General features: G+C 41.0%; 1 protein-coding gene across 32 annotated transcripts in view; it reads left to right on the forward strand.

Annotated features, from left to right (window-relative positions):
- The window catches only part of SOX5 (SRY-box transcription factor 5), a 732238-nt gene that overhangs the window by 74397 nt on the left and 638860 nt on the right, over positions 1-18981 (forward strand). For 8 of the 32 annotated variants that reach the window (XM_065031290.1, XM_065031339.1, XM_065031284.1 and 5 more), the window contains exon 2: positions 572-12840. The exons of 22 other annotated variants lie outside the window; for them this stretch is intronic. The gene's annotated coding sequence lies outside the window, so the exon portion shown is untranslated. The remainder of the gene's footprint in view (positions 1-571; positions 12841-18981) is intronic. 2 more of the 32 variants (XM_065031309.1, XM_065031376.1) reach the window with 1 other exon arrangement.

Below are 18981 nucleotides of genomic sequence, written 5' to 3' on the forward strand. Positions count from 1 at the left end.
TGGGGCGCTGTGGGGTGCGGGGGGCACCGCGGAGTGGGACACGGGGAGAGGGGGCAGCAGGGTGAGGCTGTTCACATATTTCTGCGAAGCATGTTCCTCGCTTCTGCCGGAGCAGGAGGGGGACTCCGTGGAAGGGGCCGAAGGCGCTCTGTTCACTCGTTTCAGCCGCTTTCCCCTCAAAAAAGAACCCGGGTCGGGGGAAAAATGATCTCCTGGTCAGGGTGCGGAGCTCGGCCGCGCTTGCTTCCGCCGGACCCCAGTCGGGCTGGCCCCGGCACTGGTGGTGGGAGAGAGCTCTGCCTTCTCAGAAAAGTTGAGGGACTTCATTCCAGCCCGACTGCGGTCCTAGAATAACCGGAGCCGCTTGCCGGGAGGAACGTGATCGGCTTTTCCCTGGGGATGGCATGCTGCCTCAGCCCTGTACTTTGGTCAAGGGTAGAACCAATAGCAAGCTGTGGGATTTTGGGTAATAAGTGTGGGAATCTGCAAGAGGAGTAGGTCTAAGAGTGACTTGTTTTCTTACTGCTCATGAATAATGGCCTCTAGCTTCTTTTTTTTTTTTTTTAAACAGCAGGCCAACGAAATAGGCACGTGGGAGATTTGTAGGCGGTCAACATCGTGATCATCATCAACAACAATACAGTAGGGGCGTCCAGGAGGACGGTGTGGGATGAGAACTATTTTCTTTGAGAGGCTAGTATCACACGCTGGTGCAGGTAGCTTTTGTTATCATTGCTGCTATCATTGCTGCTGTTTAACTCTCGCGAAAGGAAAGCTAGCAATATCCTAAAATTAGAGAGGATTTTTCATTTTTTTCTTAATAGAGATGCATTTTGCCACATCTCTGTCAAAGAACGGCGCATTAGCTTTAGTTCAAATTAAAAAAGGAAGTTTGATTCCAGCTGTAGAACTGTAAGGTAGTGTGTCCTGGCTTTCCTCCTCCTAATTTAGGTACAGCTAGCTGTCTGTGCCATTGCTGAAGTGAACCACTCAGATTAAAAAGCACCTCGTTATAAATGAGGAGCTAGTACAAAGTTCTTCATAAAAATATTTTATCACCTGACACTTACCTGAGAGCAGCTACTTGTATCTGCTGCTATTTTTGTATCCTCTTAATCCTTCCCAGCACTGGAAAATACGTTATTGCCTCAAAAATGAATTCTTTGTCCTGCAATATGCACTATTTACAACTATTAAACTGGGATTGCAAGGGGTGATTTTTTTTCCCTAATTATTTAGCTATAATATCTGGCTAGGTTATAGCCAGCTTTGTTTTACGAGGTTTCTCCAGCTGAAGAGGGAAAGGCTGGCACTGATGCGTTGCTTTTTGTGAATGGATAGCATGTCTATTCTGACATGATTTGAAAGCAAGAACCCAATAAACACATGGCCATTATGCACGGAAATCTCACAGCAGAGCTTTCTGGTTGAACTTAACTGTTTTGATTGAGGGTTACACTATAAGGAATACAAGACTTAAAAGCTGCAAGCATCTTTTGTAAACAGATGGACATTTGAGACGTATTGACTGTTTCGAGTTAATTCAGTTAACATGGGTGCACATGCATTTAATTTAGCATAGGATAAGTTTTTGTAAGCGTTGGAAGCTAATGCATACTTTTTAGAAAGAAAATAAAAGCATGTGATTTTTATCTATACATGTTAGAGCTCCAGCTGTACAGGTTCTTATGGACTGTCATCATCCTGTTGTTGTGGTCTCGTAATAGCAGGTGAGAGTTAATAGAGAGCTTACTGTTTTTCACTTAAGTGTGCAGGTAGCTTGCTAATTCATTTTGAAATTATAAGGTACCCTTCTGAGGTGTCTGAGCTGAGAGAATATAAGAGTGCTTAAACATACATCTTGCTGCACCTTTATCTGACGTGCTGCTTGACAAAACCAGTGAGGTTGAAGAACATCATTAAACTGTCAGATGCATTGTTTACAATGGGATAGCTCCTCAGTGTTCAAGATGAAGAAACAGTGTTTTTCTGTTACTCATCACAAAAACGTACCGCTGCGTTCCAGGAAGGTTTGTAAGTGGCGTAGCTAACTATCGCTGCATAAAGCAAGTGAGGAGATTGAGACTTGGCATCTCTGACAGTGCTGCTGTAATGCAACGTGTGTACAGGAGCTTCGTTTCTGCCTGCAGTTCATACTTACCCTGATATAAAACACTGTGATGTTGGTATATGGATACACCAAAAAATAGAGCTTTTGTTGAAAAATAAGAATTCCGGCATTTAGGAGAAAGTAAATGAACAGTCTTTCTAAAAATACAACAGTATGCTAAAATATTGCCAAAGCGCTGCTATGACGCTGTTGTAAGCTGTCATATTTTTTGACCATTATAAATAGATTAGTATTATTATTATAAGGATTTTTTTCCTATTAGCGAATAAGTTTTTCTCCCTGTTTTCTACATAAGGATCCTAGCACGTCCCCTGAAGGGGCAGAGCCGTGCTCGCACTGAAGGCAATGAGACCATTGCTGGTGAGGAAGCGGGTAACTGGGCCTTATACCCTGGGAGTGGCCCGCGTAAAGCCTTAAAGGCTTCTGTACTCTAAACTCGCTTTTCTTAATAATCTGTTTTATTTATATTCTCAGTTTCTTCAACACATTAGAGATGGTTCAGTTCATCACTCATGATGTATTTTTATGTAGTCAGATTTGGATCCAAATTTGGCTTAGCATACGAATTGAAGCCTTAAACAAGAATGGCATTGAAGTGTTGGGGGCTTTGGGGAGATTTCTTTCTTTTTCAGTCCCAATTTCCTTTCAGATTTGTGACCAGGCTGTAGGACTAGGAGAATTTGAAGACAGATCTGTGAAACTTAATAACAGATAAGAACATTCAGGTCAAGACCAAACCAGTAGATTCACATCTTTCTGCTAGTTGTGCTGTAGTCACACCTTCTTGAGAGCGGAGGCTGCAGGTAAAGTAGATTTCTTATGACTTGTGTTCTGTTTGCTAAAGCAGCTGGAGTCCATGTGCCTCTTGCTCCGCTGATGGACATCCTAGGTGAGTGTAAGATGATCGTTCTTGCAGTACCTTTTCCCACGTCTCTGGGCTCTTCAGGCATGAGATGAACACGCACAGGCACATATACGGTACATTATGTATACGTAAAGCGTGTTATCTGAACCAGTTTTTGTTCCTTACAGAGCATACATCCTTTATAGTTGCACATGTTTCTAGGTGAGGAGACCCTATGCTTCATGACAGTTTGAGGAGGTTCTCCCCTAATATTTCTGACAGCTTTATTTTCTGTCTTCTCTAGCCTCTCTCTTTTCGTTTGAGCTGCAAGTGTAGATTGAAACTCGGGTAATACACAGGAGGATCCTTTAATATTGGCTATTTTCAGAGGCACAAAGGACAATTACTTTCTCTTCTTACTAACCTCCTGCTGGCTTACTAGCTTCTTGGGAAGCTGGTGATTTTAAGAATGCCACTTTACCCAGTGCATCAAATATGGAGCAAATCTTTGCTCACCAAGATCCCAGTCCCTACACCCCGTGGTAACACCAAAAATTGAACTTGAGTGGCCCAGAGCGCCAGCTCCTACTGTGATGACTCATACAACCTTCAGCACTTTTTAGAGTTAAATTTGATACATTGGCCCTGAGCAGTGCTGACAATTGGCAGCTAAAAGACCCTTCAGTGAATTGTCCTTTAACAGAAGTTGGTTGTTTTTTGCTTTTTTTTATTTTTATTTTTATTCCCCATTTCCTGTTGTTCTTTTAAATAAAAAGAAATCCTGGTGACAAAGCTAAAGTGTATTCTGTGATTATTGTTTAAAGAAAGAGTATTTACCTGTATTTCAAGGAAATTAGTTGTCTGGAAATTGCAGGTCAAAGTTGTTTTATGAGGATAGTATACTTCACTACTGTAAAATCTCCTCAAGAAGAAAATCTCACACTATTTAAATTATATATTCTCGTACAAGTATTTGATCCTTTGAATGGTTATAGTTAAAATACACTGGAAAGTCTGTATTGTATTAATAATGTACCAGTCTGATAAAGGACACTGAACATATAAACCCATCTTTTTTTTTTGTGAGCATGTCCTGAGAGAAACTGGGCAGGCTCAAGTGGCCAGTGCAATTTTATGAAATTTTGTGCCTTCTGCAAGGGTTTACAGAACACAATCCAAATAAAAATTCATCCCATAGATGAGTGATTTCTCTTGTAGTCTCCTGGTCCCTGGCAGGGTTGTCCGTGTTTGACTTGAAATGAATCCAAAGGGTCTTGGGAAAGTCAATGTCTTGTTCAGTGGGCTTAGGTTTGCTATGTAGGGTTCTCGCCTTTGCTAGTCAAAGCCTAGGGAGATGTTTAAGGTACACTGGAGTTTTAGTAAAATTGTCTTTAAGGTCTTGCTCTCAGTGGCAGGGATTTTAATGTATTTAATTTAAAACCAGATTTTCAGCACTGGCTTTTGGCTTAGGCAGGGTAAAAGGTTGGCTAGGACAGCAAAGAACTGGTGGGACAGCAAGAAGTTGCCCACTCATAGCTGGGCAATAAGGGCTCCTCCTGCTCTAAAAAGTTGGTTTGAGGAGAGGGGACAAAATTCAGTTAAGCTTGCCCTGCTCAGAAGCAGTGAGCTGGCTCTGAAGCAGATGTAAATATGGTTTGCACTGTAGTTTCAGGAGGGGATATGTGAATACAACAGGTTTATTTCAACTGAGTGCCATGCTGTGTTTTGTAGCAGTCAGTCTGAAGATGCTTAATTAAAATGGTTCAATTTCTAAACTAGGATTATGGAGCATACCTTTTACACTGTTACAAAATCCTTATGTATGAGTAGACTTTCAGTGTAATGAAAAGGGCTGGGGGACACAGTCGTAATCCACAGCTAACCAATTAAATGTTTACTTAATAAGGATCTAACAGTTAATTTTACAGCCCATTTTTTAAAAAAAAAGCAAAATATCTGTTATATGGCTAAGTCAGTGCCTTTGGTCAGTGAAGGGAAGAGTTGCTTTTCTCAGCTGGGAACACCATTTGAGTGTCACAACCAACCTCCTAGCCGGAGGTTAGTCCGAGTGCGCCAGGTTTAAACTGAGGAAAATTACAGAAACCGTTAGAGAAGAAAATAAGAAAATAAATGTTTTTCAAGTGATTTCAGAGCAGACAATTAAATGCAGATACTGACTTCAGTATTAGAGAATTCTTTGCAAACACAGAGGAAGTACCTGTTCTGTAACAGTGATTCATCTGCCAAATCACACTCCGGCAGAGCCTCTCCTTCTCCACTGACTCTGGAAGGAGCCTGGGGACATGGAGGTTCCCAGGCAAATGCAGCCGTCGTGGCTTTTCGTGTGCTGTCCTTGCCTGTGCATCCAGGAGCTTACAGCTGTGTTTTCACCGAAATGAGATTGCTCCTTATGCCGTGGTATTAAAGATCCTCCTTCTTGTGCTAGAATATAGGCAAATGCATAAATAATAACAAGAAATGCAATATATGTGTCAATTACACTTCTGTTTAATAATGAATTGAGCACATCTGCTGCAAAGGGTATGCAAAATATATAAGAAGCGTATTCAGTCACAGCAAAGTGAATGTGTTAATGCAATATTCTGCTTTACAAATTCACATCTGGAAGAAGAGCATTTTCAGTAGGAGATACTGTGCTCTTTGCTGTGCTTCAGTTTGATTTTATATTTGTAATCGTATGCAGGTGGCCACCAAAAGCAGGACAGACTGGTTCTCAGAAAACTAAATGATTTGTTCCAATTTGTGGGAACACGAGTTTGTTTAGTGGCACCACGGTGGATTAAATGCATTGTGGTTGAGATTAACAAGTGTAGGACTATTAATTAGTTCAGGTTTTCAAGTCATGCGTAGATTCCTTGATCAGTACGCATACGCGTAGAGTGAGATTTTTAATTTTTGCTGAAACTTGTTCCTGCCATCGGTTTTGTGCCTCCTGCCAATAGTCAGAAAAGACAGAGCTGGAGTAGAAATACCGAAGTAATTGTCACTTCTGTAAAACAGTTTAATTGAAACGTGAAATTGTATATGATGAGGCATTCCTATAAACAGGGTTTGCCGTAGGTAAGTAGCAGTTTGCATGGGATGATGGAAGTTTTGTGGCTGTAGAGGAATAATATTAATTCTCATGAGAGATTACAAATGAGTAAATGCTGATGAGTATGTACAAATACCTATGTGTGAATTTAGTGCTTCTGAAAGGCAATTGACAATTCTGGGAACCAAAGGCCTCCTTCTGACAGGAAGGTGCCGTAGAGGAAAGCAGCCCCATAAAAATACGTGCAATGTATCCCAGGGTGAGGAGGGGAGTCAGGTCTGCACCCATTCGGGGCCCGCTCAGTCAAGCACTTGCGAGTGTCATTCTGTAAGCACACGTGTAGTGGGTTACTGACAGAGTTTAAATGTGTGCTTGGGAACTTTATGTGGATGCCTACTTGCTCCCCCTGTTGCAAAATGCCATTAGACCAGTATCTTGCTTTATATAAGATGTTATCTTTGAATGACAGCAATATGAGTGTTTTTTTGAGGAGTGATGTGGGGGGAGGGAAGTAAGACAGAGTCTTCCACGTTTTACTACGTGTCCTGCTGTTCTTTTAATAACTAATGCATTGTGTTGGTACAGAAAGTGGCTCCTAGTGAGAAGTAACAAGATGAAATGGGGTAGAAAATGGAGAAACCAAGAAATACTAATCCTTAAAGGTGTATTGGAGGTAAAGGTGTGAGTACAGCAGCATGAATAACAGCGGCAGTTCTGTACCCAAGCATCTCTGCAATGCACACAAGTATAGCATAAAGAAGTAGCACTAAGATGCTCCATGGAAGAAAAATACTGTTGCACAATAGTGTAAAGTTTTAAGAATGCAAGATTTTTCTTCTTGCTTTGCTTACTTTTAAATTCCATGTTTTTATGCACAAGAAGAAAAACAATATTTACTTATATAACCATACAACTCTTTATTTTTATCTCAGCACCATGAATTTTGCTCCTTCTAAGCCTAAGATGCTTAGAAATGTTTCTGTGTCTTCACTATATGTTTGTTATTAAGTCAGAATATGGCATGTAAGTTGTAGAGGTGTGATTTATGGCCCTGATTAAGAACAATATTTGAGTATAGGCTTAAATTTAGGAATGTGGCTTAGTTAATTTAAATTCAGCAAAATGTGAGTGCTTCCATCGGTGCAGCGTTCAGTTGGAAAAGTGAAATTTCAGTGCATCCAAGGTCCCATTTTTGAAGGTAGTGCAGACAGTACCCTGTTTACCTTCAGGGTGATTTAGGTGCCTAAGTCACTCTAGTGAAGGGAAAAAAGAAAAAATAAGTTGTTTTCCTAAGTTACCTGTGTTGTTAAATGTTACTTGTCTGTTTTGAAACCCTGCAGGGAATGTATAAAGTGTATGTGAGAGCTGTCTTCTAGGAGCTCCAGAGACTGCAGAATTTACATGGATTCCAGTTCTAAGGAATGATATTGAAACCATTCAAATGGTTAATAGCAGGAGAGATTGGCTTCTCTAAGTCCTTGTATAGTTTGTTTTTTTTGCTTCTTTCATAGCACCAGGGCTGTTGGTCAAGTTGAACCTCCAGTTGGTAATCTGGTGTGGCCACCCTCAAGGGGCAGGACCAGTGCCAGCAGTAGATCCAGTAAGTGGCTTTGTCTAATTGAGGCATTAAAACCTTCATGGATGGAGGTGCTACAACCTTTCCAGGCAGCTTTTAGTTTGTTTTGGTGTGTTGTCTTTCTCTGATTATCTTTCAGTTTGTGTTATGTTGCTGTTACTTACATCTGTGCTCATTTCATGATACTTTCTGGTCTCTCCCCCCCACCCCGCCCCGGTTTGATATACTAGATCAATAATGTGAAGAAGGATAGGATCTTTGTTTGCAAATTACATACAAAGTGAAGCTTTAACCTAGTGAAGCTGACCCTTCCTGGCTCCCTCTGTCAATAGAGAGAGGTAGGCTCCTGCAGAAAGTATTGAAGAGAAAGAACTTCCATCTCACAGTTACCTGTGTGAGACTGGAGCTCAAGGCATGGGAGTTAAATATGATGGGCCAGGTTTTGTACCCGCTGCTGTCAGGGAGGACTTTATTATTTGCTTTAGTTTGTTGATGCTAAAACCTGAGGTGGTGAGCCTTTGGAAGCTGTCACCACTTGAGTGTGCATCCACATGGGATTTCCAGAACTGTGGAAGGAAGTTCAACAGTGAGTGTCCGATGGGCTCACGAACACAGTTGTTCCAAAAATCAGCTGCTTAAAAAAAAAAAAAAAACAACAAACCCAAAACCAACCCTTTCAGAAAATCTGAGGGGAACACTGGGAGTTTTGCTGTTAATTTCCTATATTTAGTGGGACAAGATTTTGCCCTCTTTCTGCTGTTCAGAAAGTGTGGAGTCTTTTCAGTGCCTTAATAGGTTTTGGTTCAGCCCCTTGTACAGCTTCCCGTGTAGAGCTTTTGTTTGTTTGTTACAGCTCGAGCTTTGCAGAGAAACGAGTACGGTGTTTCTGTGGAGCTATGGACCTCTATTTATTGACTCAAAGAAACAGTTTAAAGAAAATGGGGATGTGCTTGTGGGGGGCAAATGAAAGTATATTGTTTTTCATAAAGTGTCACCTGCAATGTGCTTTTAAATAAACCCCTATATAACCATGTATGGGGTTTTTTCACTTGAAAGACAGTATCTCCTTCTTCTAAACATTTGCACAGCAAAGTAATGCATTATTGCATTTTCATAAATAATTGAAAAGCAACTTAAAAGAAAGTAGGCCAACAGAAAAAAAAAAAAAAGAAAGTGTCAGTTTCAAATTTGAGAGAAGAAAAATATGTTTCTTTCTTGATAGCAAGTCAGTTAAATGTTATTAAATCCCATTCTCCCACCCCAACATGACCAAAGAGAAATCTGACAATTGACAGTTTCATTTAAAAGAGAGAGAAATGGGGAAAAAGGTTTTGGAATGATGAGTCTGTTTGTTGTGGTTGTTTTTTTTTTTTTTTTTTTAAATCCCCTTGATAAGAAAGGGATTGTGACCCCTTATCAGTTTGCAAGTGACTGAGGAGCAAGTCTCTGGAGGTCTGCGTGTTGGTTTTTCAGTGCCGTTCTCCGTGCTGGGCTGTAATAATGCAAGCTATTTTAGAACTGTGCATACGTTAGTGTTCTGGCGCGGCATGATACAATAATGTGTGAAAAAGCATAAGATCACACCTTGGTGAAACTTGCAGATTTCCTGCATAATCCGACAGTGAGCTCTTGTCAGGTTTTGACTATATGTAAAGTGAGAATAAAGTTTCCAGAAGTAAAGCGCAAGCCTTGGATGCATTTTGAATGGCTGTGCAGGGATTTTGGCCCCAATGTGGTTACCAGCGTGCCTGACTTTAAGCACGTTAGTCCCACCATAGCCAGCGGGCCTCCTTCAGTGCTTGAAATCTGGCACACGTCTTAAGCCCTTTGCTAAACTGGAGCTTTATTTTTTGCTAGTGCTGAGAAATATCGAAGAACCAGCGTAAATAATTTCTTATAAAATAAGTAACACAAACAGTTTTCATGTGACGAACCAGGTGTCACCTCTGGGAATGGTTCATGGCCACGGGTCTCTTTGCAGGGCTGCTGGGACGTTGGTGCGGAGCTGGTGTGTCTGAGAGAGGATGGGTGGGCTGGAAGCAAAAACATTTGGTTACAAATGCTCTCCATGCAGGATGAAGACAAGGGGCGTTACTCCAGCAGAGGCTTTGCATGGGCTCTGGCCACCCATTTGTGCTGGGCCAGAAGTTACAGGGAAGTTGTGGAAATTGCTGGGTGAGGTTCCTATGTTGGGCAGGAGGAGGCCTGACTGGCAGGTCCTAATGGTCCCTTCTGGCCTGGAGATTAAGCAATCAGTGATTGCTGGTATTAAGGTGTTGCTGCATGATGTTTTAACATAGATTTAACTCCAAGAGTGGACCCTCTTCAGGTGAGGCCCAGTGGGTGGAAGCTTCATGCAACCTATCTGTCCTTCAGAAGAAAAAATGTTAGCATGTGCCTTCTCCCCCGCTTTCCTTCTAGATTTACTCCATCTCCTTTTCTTTTTTGTAACCCGTGCGGCTGTATTTTAAGTCACTGCCCACCATTTCCAAAATGTGTGATACATTTGTTAAGGATTTGGAATTTGGGATACTTTGATATAACTTTGTGTAGGTTTTAGAGAAACACCTGACGCGTATGTTTAGTTCCTAAACACCTTCTGTGCTTGATTTATCCTCACAGGTTGTCAAGGTATGCAGATGACCTGAAACTGAGGAAGTGAGAGGGAGCTCAGCTGGCAAAAGTCTGACATCAAGTCTGACTGTGGCTCAAATTTGTTTTGCAGAGTTGAGCCCAGGCTGCGTAGGTGGTGAAGAAAGCCTTCTTCACCTCACCATTGTATCCAAAAAGCTCTGAGCAGCATAATTTTTTGCAGATGATGAATAACCTAGTTAGCTCACATCGTTTCAGTCCAGTGACACTGCTCCTCTGAGAAGGCATAGTGGTAATTTGCAATAGGATAGTCACATTCAGGCTCAGTGGTGGAGATGCTCTGGTGGGTCTTTGGTAGGTTTTCTCATCCAGAGAAACCATTCTGCCAGCCATCTACCATGGACCACCACGCACTAGTTATGTCTTTACATTAGACACTACTGTTTAATATGGCTCTGCAGGTTGGCTTCTAGTGAAGCAAGCTCAAAACTTTTGACCTTGCTGGGGATCTTCAAGGTCCTGTGGCAACTGTGATCACCAGAGGCATGCAGATTAAATACATGGAGGATGCTCATAAAGTGGTGTCATTTTCTGTTGCCACAGAATTTTCCTTCCCTTTGATTGTCCAGATCAGTGTCTCTTAAGATGTAAGGCCAGGCCTGTCTGTCTTGGGAGATTTCTTGTATAGGTTGAAGGAAGGCTTTCTGAGCTGAAGACAGAATTACTTGGTTGACACAGAACAGTGTGCATCATTATTTGTGTTATTACTGTTGTACTTTTTTTGTAAGAATAGCATATTGATGACTACGCGTTAAAACTCTTTTAGTGGCTTGTTTTCTTTCCGAAAAAGGAAGAAAGCTACATTCTTTCTAAGAAAAACACGGAATTACATTGGAACAAGTACTAGTGTTGTGTTCATACATGATCAAATTCAGGAAGATTAGGGCACTGTGTATATAAATTGCCTTCATGTTCGTTGGGTTAGCAGCTGTCAAATAAGTGATTATAGATGTTGGCAAAGCTTTTCTTTCCATAATCGCTGTGAAACAGGGATGGAAATGTAACAGATGCCATTTAATATGGACCAGCACCTAGGTTCTGGTTTTGGGTCTGGCTCTTTATTGCCTCGTGGCCAAAGTTTCTTAGCATCTTTTTTGCTTTAATTCCTCACTAACTATAAATGGAGATAACAGTACTCCCTCACTTTGGAGGAGATTTCTGAGGCTCTTTGTTAAATCACTTGAGATCCTTTAATGAAAGATACAAAATATATGCAATAGCATTAATGATAAGATTAAATAGAATAATTCTGTTGAGATTGAGTAAATTATTGCTCCTAGATGAGCTTTGCTTTGCTGGGCAGCATTAACCTTCTGCAGGAAATAATTTGGTCCGAGGCTGTGTTGGGGTTTCATTTCCTGGGATTTTTTTATTTGTTAACTGACAAGGCTTTTTGATACCAGGCACTACACTGAAGTCCTGTTGAAGAGCAAATGAAGCATTATGATGCTATTTTTTGCAGCATAGGAGTCTATGGTGACTCATTTAGTGTTCGTAGTGCCTGTGACAGATTAAAAAAAATCAAATCAGTGACTCCCAGTGAGACGGATACATTCAGCCAGACCCTGTTTGAGAATTATTTGCTGCACTGTTAAGACCGAAGTACACATATTTCCCCTTCCCCCCGAAAGAATCCAGCTTATCATGAAATGTTTATCAGAGCCATATAAACATTTCTCGACTGCTGAATTTTCAAGGGAAATTCTTTTGGTCCAACATATGTATTGCAAGCAAAACTCTTCACAGATTAAAAAAATATATAATTAGCTTGGTTACAGCCCTGCTTATTACCAAGAATGCCAGCATCTGGCAAGGGTACGGTGATCTGGGAATTCACAGCTTGAAGCCGTGGAACAAAGTGTTCTGATCCGACCCCAGGCAGCGAGTCCAGGACTTGAACTGGAATCTTCAGGAGCAGAGAAGTCTTAAGTGTCTGGAAAACTGGCCTGTTGAGTCACCACGCAGGCACTAAAACAAAACTAATTTTAAGCAGGTCAGAGTTCAGTGATTCCCTCTGGAATCTATTTTTTTTTTTTCCTTAAAAAAAAAGTCTCATGTTTTAAGTGAAAAGGGTCAAAGTTGATGCACTGCACTGCTACGATTTTTGAATGCTTTCCCTCAAGAACAGCCACCCAGGCTAGGATTAGCATGAAGGGCTTCTAGGCTGGCACTTCAGTGTCTGGGTTAAAAATATTTTAAAGCAGTAAATGCAGTCAGAACGGAGAGAGAGATCCCTGGGAGCCTTCCTATTCAAAAATGTGCAAGCTTAGGGCAGCAACTGCAATGTAATTCAGGGCAGTATATGCTTCATAGCTTTGGAGAGTATTGCCTGTTGTTAATGTTACATTGGAGGACAGTAGGATAGTAGTAATTTTAGAAAGGTGGTATTCCTGTTTGGTTTACATTGGCAACTTCCAGATAAATAAAAAGAAGCATCAATTGAGGAAGAAATGTAACTGCCGGAACCCAGCAATGAATCCACCTCTGAGCAGATTGTAGAAACGACAGGGGAAAGCGAGTATAGAAACGTTTTCCTGGGAATGCAGCTGCAAAAGGAACTTAGCAGACAAACGCAAAATCAGGTATGTACTTTGGAAGGCACGTGAGCAAACTTTTGTCTGAGAACCCAGTGAGGGGCCTGCTCACATGAAATTACAAAATGTTTGGGGGAATCATGACTAAAAGCTTATATCGCTTTTCCATTGCTGAAGAAGTGGGGCTGTCTATAAGCAGGCATGATTCAAATAGCTGTTTAAAAACCAACCGACCAAACAGAAGAATGCTTGTGAGAGTGAGGGGTATTTTTCATTCCCATTCCTTTATTAAGATTATTTCCTTCTTTTCTCCTTTGGATCTTGCAGAGTTCCCCTTACATTTGCAAATGAAAAGGATGGGGTCTAGGCTACCTAGGGAAGCTTGAATCTGCACTCTGTGTCATGCATTGTGAGCTTGGTGAACTCTGTTTATTTCTTAGGAAATAGTTATGCTTGCACAACAGGGCAAATGCAATGTGCAGATGTCAGAACAGCTTAAAACGAAGAGGGCTGTCTAGGAAAAGCCATGCCAAACCTACTGGCTATTAGAGAAGTAGCAGCTAGGACTTCTGGCTTCTTTTCTTCCCCGCGCCTGTGCACGGCCATAGGCAAATCTCCAGGCCAAATGGAAAGCTCCTTGTTCTTGGTAGTGAGCTGTATCTCACGTGAATGGTACTGTTGACAGGAGGATGTTTGTGGGAATGGCTGCCCACATACAGGTGTAAAGGTTTGTTCTCTCGATGCAATAGTCAGACAGGTCTGCAAAATAACACATATTCTGTTTGACTTCCCCTTGGATGTGTAGTGATTGCCAAGTATGTGGCTTTTTGAGTGAAGGAGCTATAAAGCTTAACATTTATTAGGAGAATCTCAGTCTGCTTTGCTAGTACACAAGGTTATTGGAATGTTTCTCCTTTGTATTCCCACAGGTATACAATGCATGGGGATTGGAACGGGAGGATGTGTGAGGCTCTGAGATCCAGTTTGCCTTCCAGGTTACAGGAAGGCTTCATTTTTCTCAGGCTTAACAAGTGGCAACCATAGTTAACTAAAATATTTATTTAAATTTAGTGAAAACTTACTGACATGCCATTGCTTTTGCATTCAAGATCACAGTTTATAGCCCTTTGAAGTCTACATGTTAGAAAGAAAAAGAAGTACTTACGATAAGTTGAACTTGAATTAAATCATGTGGGCAGATAGATTGAATTTGCGGTATGGCTCGTTTTGCTAAGGAAGTAAGTCAAGCAATGAGTAATGCCTGGCCAACTTGTATCACAACAGGAGCTGGTGTAGCTTTAGTGCAAGGTAGTATGGTTCACTAAATCTGAATTAGGAACCACTTGTAACTTCAGGGATTATGATGGTTCTGAAGAAAAAATGTTCATTTATGATTTGTATAACTTTATGATTCAGTGATAAAGCTGGAATAAATCAAGCAGATTTCCAGCTGCGATACTTTGATTTGCAGTGATTTGAAACTTGAGGACTACAAATTGTTTAAAGTTTTTATGTGTGTTTTTTTTCTTTTTTTTTTTGTTTGGTTTGGTTTGGTTTTCCTTTTTGAATGAGGTATTTATTTTCACTAAGATGTGACCCAGTGGAAACTCTGCAATAGGGAAGAATTTTAGGGAGCTAAGAGGCAGAATGTGTGTTGAGTAGTACCTGAATATAGTACTGATTTTTTTTCATTTCATCTCTGTGTTAGTGATTCCACAGTTGTACTTTTATCCATCCCCTTTTAAATCTTCTCTTAGTGCAGGAGGGTTGCAGCATAAGCATGCTGAGCTGATCCTTTTTGTTTAACTGGCAATGCTTTTGCACTCAAACTAGCTATCAGAATATGATGGGTCAACAAGATGGTTGTCTTTATCATGAAGCACACCTGAAATATCTGCTTAGTTAGCACCTGTGATTTCTTAGCAAATATTCAACCCAGTGGGGAGCTGCTGGACTCACCTCCATCTCCCAAGGGTTAACAGTAACCTATAATAATAATCTTGTGGCACAAAAATGTTTCTTTTTATGCATTACCTATTTCCAGAGGCCTAATTTAGGTTTTGTATCAAAATGGATATCACAAACGCTCGAGCTTCCTGCTGAGAAGGAAAGTGCTACCAAGAGGTTTTCGTTCTCTGTTATTCTCATGCTGTCCGGGAGGGGTGAGGAGGCAAGGAAACAATTGCTGATATCTGTAGCAGTAAGTATAAATAGCAGCAGGATGGGTTGCAAAGGTAAAATAGTTTGACGGTATTTGTTCCTGGGAATGTCTAGCCTTTGCTCTTGGTTAGAATATATATGTGTGTGTGTGTAAATATACATGTCTTTGTATACAGGGCAAATTTACACATCAACAAGAAAAAAAAATAGTTGCATTTTGAACTGCACAAAAATTTCACCTGTCGTTAAAAGATTATTGTCATGGAATAAGGTGAGATTGTGTGTTCTTGCCTAAATACAGAGACAGCTTTGCTCTTAAGATCGGCATGCCTGTGTGTCTGCTCTCTCTCTGTATGTTTCATGCCAGATTCTGCTGTAGATCCAGTTGAACTGTTTCCATCAGTTACTTTCCTCAAGGATCTATTTGTTGAATGTTTTCACATACAAAAGATCATGTTTGGATTTTTTGTTGTGGTGTTGTAAGAAGTAGCAACAAGGAAAGCAAAAGCTGTATTTTAAAAAAAGATCTATTATTTTTTTTTGAGGTGAGAAATGTGTACTGAACACCCAGATAGTTTCTTCCTCCCAGGTATTGATTTTCCAGTGGAAGTGCATGTGGGAGGAGGAGGAAGATTTTAACAAAACCTAAAAAACGCTTGTGTTTCTTTTGTACAAAACTTGGTTACAACAAATTTGTCCCAAACCTGTCCTCCTCCTTCTGCCTGTGCAGATGCCCTCAGGGGCATATGCCCTGCATATGTCCCAGGCTGCGGGACATATGCCTCCTTCTCCTCACCCCAACCCTGGCTTTAGGGAGGACAGTCCCTGTTGGGGCAGCCGTTGTCTTGGCTACATCTCTGGAAGGAAGGGATTCCTGGGGTTCCCCATTGCTCTAGTCTGGCAGGTTCAGGTGTGAAACGTGGATGGGGTGAGAAGTGCTCACCTGCTCTGCCGGCTCCAATGAGCGCAGCAATATTTTGCAGGTGAGGTGAACCGAAGCCCAGCGGTGGGGTCTGGTGAGGAGAGGACAAGATTCCTGCCCGGTCCGTGATACAGGCCTGCCTGGGTGTGCTGGCCGGTCAGCTGGCCATGCTGGATGTGCTGTGTGCATCTACAGGTCATCGTGCTGTGGGAACAGAGAGGGCAGGGCCAGGTCAGGTCTGGTGGGACTTCATTCCGTTGTTTTCAGCCCTGCACGGGTAGGGTTGTATTGGCTTTGGTCCTGGTTGAGTGCAGAAGTGGTCCTTAAGCAGACTGGTGCTCTGTCCCGAGCACAGTGGATGAGTGCATGGTGGAGAGCGTGGAGGGCATGGGCTCTGCTGCTGAAGTGCTCTAAGCGTGCTCGGTAAGTCTCTCGACCTTTCGTTCCTCAGGTTTCGTGAGTTTAAGGATGTACAGACTTACCATCGCACATGGGTGTTGCAAGAATTAATTAATTACCATTTGTATGGTTTGGAAGACTTGTGACCCTAAATAAACAAGAACCTAATCGCATATTTTTCTTCATATTTATGCTATAGTGAAAATCTACTAATTTATTTCCAAGCACATGAGACACAAAAACTTCTTCACACTTCTAAGTGGAGCTGGGGCTCGATGCCAACACTTTTTGTTCCTTGTGAATATGGTATACTTGTACACTCAGATAGAATGGTACAACCTTACGGTTTCACTCAGGAGGTGGAGATTTTTTTCTTACTGCATTTTTATACTTACAAGCTGTGAATAGCAGGCACTTCTCTTTGGTCAGATTCTTTGTCTTCAAGACTGTACCTATTGCCAACGTCCTTTAACATGTGAACTTACTCCTTTGGAGTAGCTCTGACTAACTAGTAATCTATTGGTGTTTTTTTCCCATATGTTCTGCAGTGTCTTCACACATTAATTATTGCGCTTAAATAATCTGGGAATTAGGGAAAGAGAATGGAAACAAAGTATAATAAGGATACTTGTTATCTCTTACCATCTTGCCTCTGTGTATGGAGAAGCCCCTTGATATATTTAGAAAGAAGGAGTAACTCGTGTCCCGCACCTGATGGGACACTAAGAAACGCTGTACATTGCCCTGGTTTAACATAGAACCTCTAGGCACAATGGAGTGAAGGAAATCAGACTTCCTGACTGTCTCTGCATTTGCCATCCTAAGGGAGTTAAATCAGAGCTAAGGGTTTTTTTCTTTTGTGTTTTAATTTGCTTTGTTTTAAGAAAGTATTTTTCTAAATGAAGTGGGGGAGGAGGGTAATGCGCCACTGACATGCTTTGGGATCTGAGGCTCCTGTGGACCCCATAGGATGTCAATGGACTCATTAAGATTTAGCCAAGTTTTATGCATTATTCATAATATACATTCACAGCGTGCACCCTAAAGACTGTCTCCTGTGAATGCTTAGTCAGAATCATTTGCATGCTGTATTATGGATCCATAATATAGAATACATTTAGCTACATTTTGTGTATTATCCTTCACACATATTTCCAGGCTTTACTGTTCTGGCATATGCAGCAAATGTGTTTAAACAATAGCATGCAGTTGTGTTTTGTTGCTTTGTAAAAACTGATGCATGATAAGGACTCTGATGAAAATTAATTATTGCATAAGAGCAATGGACAGGCTTATTCCTCTTTTTAGTTTCAGTGACATTTTAGATTTCCATTTCTAACATGTTTAAGAAGTATTTTAAATTCTGGGCTGATATTTTGTAAACTTTTTGTTTCAAATATGCACAAAAATAGTTTTTTATGTGGAAGGTTGGCAGATGATGAAACATCAAATTGAAGCTGACATGCTTAATAATCATAAGAGTTGTTTGCTGTGAGTTTACTCTAATCCTATGAACATTATTTCTGCTGTACATGACAAGACGAAAGAGTCAACAAAACACCACATCAGAAAATTAATTCTCTTCCTGTCATCTGAAGCATTGAAGCTCCTCTGTTTTCTCTTTTCCTTGGCTGCCATTACATCACAGTGATTGATCTGATCTCAGCTTTGCCACTGATCCACAGAGCAGCCCAGACGTGTACCTTAGCATACCTCTGCCTCAGTTTCCCCATGTATTACACAGAAATAGCAAAAAGGTGCTCCTTCAAATCCTCTCCAGGAGTGGTCTACTTAGATGTACTCCTTCAGTACCCTGTCACTGCTGATAGGGAACATTCCTGTGGGAAATACTGCTTTTGCGAGAAAACGCGATTTATTTTGGGGCCAAACTGCAGTAAAGTTGGGGAGCTATAAGGATTATCTTCCTTTTTCAGAATCTGTTAAGGGATCATTTTTATGAAGTGTCTTCGAATTTGGGCACCATAACAATATTTCTAGTTGCCAGTCCCTGTGCATGAAAACACCAGGCAGGCAAAATCCAAGATCTTATGGCATCTTTTGCAGATCTGTTTCCTTTGGGGCACGGCTTCCATATATTTTCAGGAAGACATAGGGAACATCAGCCTTTCATCCCTTCCCTTGTTCAGGGAAGCGCTACAAGGCTGTACAGGTTACAAAAGAGCAGTTAGTATGGTGATGTCCTTGTGTCAGGAGCCTGGCTTATGGTAGGCAACAGTGCCCAAATATACACGAAGGATATCAAGTGACTTACTATATCAAGTTTTTTCGAATATTGTAATACTTGATGAAAAGCCAATGCTTAAAATTTAAAAAAAATAAATATTTAATTTATATTTTTTCCCATCATAGGCTTAACACAGGACAATGTTTTGGCAAAGTAGAGTTGGGAAGCAAATAGTTTGGATAAAACAAGTTCAAAATCCTAAGGATTATTTATATTTGCTTTTTTTCCACTAGTTCTACAAGTTTACCTTTAGGCAGCATTCATACATGCATGACCTGGAGATACAATAGAAGGTTAGGAAGGATTGTGCTGTGGCCTGAGCAAAGTGGAAGTATGATATCCTTTGGTCTAAAGCTGACTGTCAAGCTCTCAATGGAGTAACATTTAAAATACAAACATTTTATTGCCTTTCTCTTCAAAAGAGATAGCTGTTTTTTCAGGATAATTTTTCACAAGTGAATTG

Source organism: Columba livia, chromosome 1 (genome assembly GCF_036013475.1).
Source record: "Columba livia isolate bColLiv1 breed racing homer chromosome 1, bColLiv1.pat.W.v2, whole genome shotgun sequence".
NCBI lineage: Eukaryota > Metazoa > Chordata > Aves > Columbiformes > Columbidae > Columba > Columba livia.